This window comes from Cryptomeria japonica, chromosome 4, assembly GCF_030272615.1.
Source record: "Cryptomeria japonica chromosome 4, Sugi_1.0, whole genome shotgun sequence".
Taxonomy (NCBI): domain Eukaryota; kingdom Viridiplantae; phylum Streptophyta; class Pinopsida; order Cupressales; family Cupressaceae; genus Cryptomeria; species Cryptomeria japonica.
In genome coordinates, this window is record NC_081408.1 from 45160416 (window position 1) to 45165334 (window position 4919).

At 36.4% G+C, this 4919-nt stretch overlaps 1 non-coding gene across 1 annotated transcript; it reads left to right on the top strand.

Moving 5' to 3' along the window:
• The first annotated feature begins 3636 nt into the window (after window positions 1–3636).
• On the top strand, window positions 3637–3708 carry TRNAW-CCA (transfer RNA tryptophan (anticodon CCA)). The gene has a single exon. It is a non-coding gene; the product is annotated as a tRNA-Trp (tRNA).
• The last annotated feature ends 1211 nt before the right edge of the window (window positions 3709–4919 follow it).

Here is a 4919-nt window from a genome sequence, read left to right on the forward strand (position 1 = left end):
CTACCTATTAGGATTTATATTCCTTTGTTGTAATTGAAAGATAAAATGATGCAAGTTCAATTCCTAACCCAAAGTGCAAGTATGAACAAGATTACAGAATTGAGATTAAACAATGGAAAGCTATAAACACAAGAACAAGACAAGAATGCAGATACGTACCCGGAGTTAAAATCTAAGTGAAATGTTCAGGACGGGGGCGCGGGCGCCACTGTCTTGATTCTGCACCTGAAATCGCTGTTTTGCAACCTGAAAGCTGTCGAAAAGTGCTGAAAACTTGTTGTCTGACAGAGGGACCAGGGCACCCAGCACCCCTGTCCCAAGGACCAGGGCACCCAGCGCCCCTATCCTGGCAGGACCAGGGCGCCCCACGCCCCTGTCCTGGTCTTTTACTTTGAAATTTGGTGTGTTGCTCAGTTTTCGTCTGCTTCTCCCGGATTTGTAACTTGCGGCATCGTCCAAATCCTGAAACCTACACTTATATCTGAAAAAGGTTTGTAGGCGGCTATATAGGGTTTTGCCTTAGTCAAACCCCCGCTTTGGTGATTTCCACCTCCATGAATAGCCAAGTTGTATGGTAAAAGTAATGTGTGTGCAGACCTTGTGTGTGTGCAAGATCCTAAAATGCAAGTAAGCAAACTAGAGCAACCTAGAAAGTAAACCCTAATTGCTTGTAAATGATAATGTAAATGCTCCAAATCAAGATGCAAAAGTGATCTAAAGCATGAATACAAATGATATAATGAGGCTTATGCAAAGACATGAAAACAACATGAAATCATACCCAACCCCAAGGGAGGGGTACAAGCCAATCTTCAGTCGGTGATCCCTTATTGCTCTTCAATGTCTTCAAAGCCCTAAATGGATGAATGCTTGATGGATGGATGTTGAATGTTGTTGAAGTCTTCAAAGATCTGGTCTTTCGCTACATAGAAGGTCCCTGAAACCAAAAATTCGGATCCCTTTCAAATGAAGAAAGAGAGCTCTTATATATGAAACCCTAGGTCTTAATTCCAATTTTTGGCCGACCTAGAGATTGAATCTCCCGCCAATTTCTTGGGGTTAAGCTTTATTTTATGATTGGATCGCGCTCCTAAAATTTCGGGAAAAATGTCCGGGACCATGTGCACTTCGGGCGCCATGGTCCTGGCAACTTTTCACCAAATTTTCAGGGCCGTCGGATATGATGATTTTAGAGAGAATCCTGAAGTTACAGGTGATTTCGAGATGTTTTGACCCCTGAAATCAAGCCCCCAAGTTCAAAATAGGACCTAATTAGGGTTTTTGATTAAATGATGTATTGAAGGAATAAAATGAAAAGGGCACACTTTAATGAAAGGGCCCAACTTTATGATGTGGAGGACGATGAAATAGGACCTTAGACCTAATTAATTTAATTAATTAAATGCTAAAGGGGAAATGCAATGCAAAATGCAAAATGCGTCAAGGCGGGTGCTAAACTAGGTGTGAAATTGTACCACCCTAGCAAGTGCATACAATTTACGACGCTACAGTTTCTAAGCAAAAAGGTTTTGTAAGCTTAAAGGGTATTTCAACATCGAAAGGCATCATAATCTTTCAGCTTAGAATATTTAAAGCAAAAATTTAATAAATATTGAGCTAACATTATGAAATAAGGAAATAAAGGGTGTAACGTTTCATCAAAGCTTATCTAAAATTTAGCGGAAACCAAAGGGTCAGCCACCCATCCTCAAAATTGAACAGTAAATCTAAATGGGTAGAATTTAGAATTTCTTTTTAGAGAAAACAAGAGTGTCATTCAAATTCTTACTTTATTTTTTGTTAGTTGAATACACAGGATTTCTCACAATAATCAGCTACATCATACAATTGCGGCCTTATATCCTTCAGCTCCTGCATGTTAAATTACATAACACAAACATAATTGAGAAGATAGATGAAAACAAAGTTAAAAATCAATAGAATAGATAAGACAATGAAACCTCTAGAGCACTACGACACATCCTTACTAGGAGCGTCAATTTACGACCAACTTTGCCCTAGTAATTGTACTGAGAGACATGGCAAGGGTAGATAAACTTGATTTTTTTCTTTATTTCAAGGCATGACACAACCCAAATGAGTGTACACGATATTGATTCTATTTCTAGCCAATTGCCCATAATTCTCCACCACGATATAAGTTGAGCATGTTTTTTTTTAAAATGAGCTAGTGTCCCTATTCTGAAAGTTTTCATTTGTGAACTTAGCACGGTAAATGGACTCGCTGCTGGTGCCATTTCCAGTAGTAAATTCATTGCACTTGTAATGGAGGGGTTTCCCTAATCGCCAATGCTCTACTCACTCGTGAAGAGTGTCCTAAAGTTTTATTTTCTCTTTGGTATCACGTTTGCGAATAGCTCCAACAAAAACAAAGGTATTAATGCCCCCCTGTAAATAAAACAATGATCAACGCAAATGAATTACCTTCGATGATAAATACATAGAAGACATACTACATATATCTCGCCAAAAAATAATACAATGTTAAATGAAAACCAAACCTTGCCAACGGAAATTTTTGTCATCGACCGAAAACTAATTTTCCCAATGGGTTGCCAGAAGGCTATCAATTTTTCGGGCATAAATGTTCCCACTAAAAGCCTATCGGCTTAAATATAATTGCATGAAGTTTTCCAGACTGCAAATTTTGTCCTACAAAATTCTTTCCAATATTGCACATAACAGTTGTGGTATAACTCCATCTTTTTCAACAATGGCCCACATTTAGATTGTGTGTAAAAGACCCCCTTTCATGAACATAAATTACAGAGCTCTAGAATAGACAAAAATAGAAAATTATTGAAAACTCTAGTTAATGTGAATTTTCTAATATAGTTAGAAATTTTTTTCATTAGAGGTAATTATAATAATGTAAGAAAGTTCAAAAAAAAAAGTGTTGTAAGCATAGTTTGTATCTTATTCAAAACGTGTTGAATCATTTTAGAAGTAAATTTACTAGACATAGATTTATTCTAACCACAGAGAGAGTTTTCAAGGTTAAATTACAGTATCAATTGTTTCTTTTCAGATTTCTTTTCTTTGCTTGTCAAATCACACGCAATTAGAATTTGAAATCAAGTTTATTTTTTTTCTTATCAACATTGAGCACATGTAGTGTTTGGTACATATAAAAAAATTCATTTATCTATTAGATCATTAGTGTGGGGTCAATGTGTTATATCTTTTTCCCAGTATAATCAACAATTAACATTAGTGTGTGGGTGAATATTTATTGCATGTTCTAGAGTCCTCCAGTTAATACAAGTCTCTATTGCCTTCTAGAATTCTCTCTACCGTAGCCTGTAAAAGAGTCCAGAATTCTCTAGAGGTTTTGTGTAAGTAAAAATATTACAGTCTCTTTCCTTTCAAATGTAAGAGAATATAATGCTCACAGAAAATTGTTGTAATTGTGTACTGTTAATATAATATCTAATTTTTGTTCAGCTGCTCTGCTTTTACATTTTATGCTTCTCATTTTATCCTGTTTTCAATGTCTTTTGTCTGTTAATAAATTCAAACTTTTTGTTTTTTATTATATGCAAGTTCGTGTGTGAGAAATAGCGAATTGTGTTTCATTAAATATTGAATACAAAAGAATATATGATTGTTCAAGTGGGATCCGTGGTGCAATGGTAGTGCGTCTGACTCCAGATCAGAAGGTTGTGTGTTCGATTCACGTCGGGTTCAATTCCCTTCGAAATTTTCACTCCCATTTCAGAAAACGACAGTTGGAAAGATTTTACTCCCAGTTTAGAAAATCGACAGTTGGAAAGTTTTTACTCCTAGTTTAAGAAACAACAGTAGTTCAATTGCAGACGAAACTGAAAAGTTGATAAATACAATGGCAATGCGGAGTGCCGAAAAAATACAAAAAAAATTACGTTCATGAGGGGAGCGGGGTAGAAGAAAACAGGTCTTTTACATGACAATGACAGTATTTACGAAGCGCCTCAAGATCAAAGACATTTGCAAACTAAAAAATAGGAGCTGAGATACACCTCCCATTAATCTCTGACTCTGGAGATGAGATGCAGCTTTAGTTGTTCTCTGATTTCTGTCTATTCTAGAGCTCTGTATTCCACAATCAGCCAACGCTGAACATTCCACTGCGACAAATGCCGATTTCGAGAGCTTTCTACAGAAATTCAATGATATAAGTCAGCTTCACGATCTGATTCACTTTATCGAAAATCTATTCAAGATTGCTGTAAGTTATCTACAGTTCTACATATGTTTTATATAATGAGAATTTCTGCAATTCTACAGTTTAAAATAACTTGGGCATCTATACTTTGCTTCCCTAATCTATTCTTCTGGGCTTTATTAAGTATTAATTTACCGTTGTCCAATACAGTCCGGAGAGAAGAACGAAGAAGGATCTAGTTCAACAGCAAGTTCTTATGTCCAGGACGGTCGAACAATCCTAGAGCTAGTAGATAAAAGCATTAGCATACTTCCTGAAAAGGTAAAGTTTCCAGTTTTGAGCTATAAATCCAACTTGTGATAAGATTCATATATGGAATTATTGGTTGCCTGTAACACTTAACATTTGGGTGTTGGAACATAAATTAAATTAGATGGATGTCAATTGTCATAGCTTACTTACAGCCTCATGGAAATTTTCTATACAGAATGATTCTATGGATGGTGCAAGTGCAGAGATAGAAAAGGTTGTAATAAATTTGCTGAAAGGAGCTGGGAAAATTCATTGGATTGGGGCAGCACTTTCTTTGGTTGGATTCGTATTGGCGAGATATAGTGAGATGTCTAACAACCAGAGAGAGTGCCTTGATATTTTGAGAATTATGGTTAATCTCGGGAAGCAAATTATGGAGTTGAATGAGCAAATGCCAGAGCAAATGCCAGAGCAGAAGGAGAAACTAAATCAGGCAGTCAGT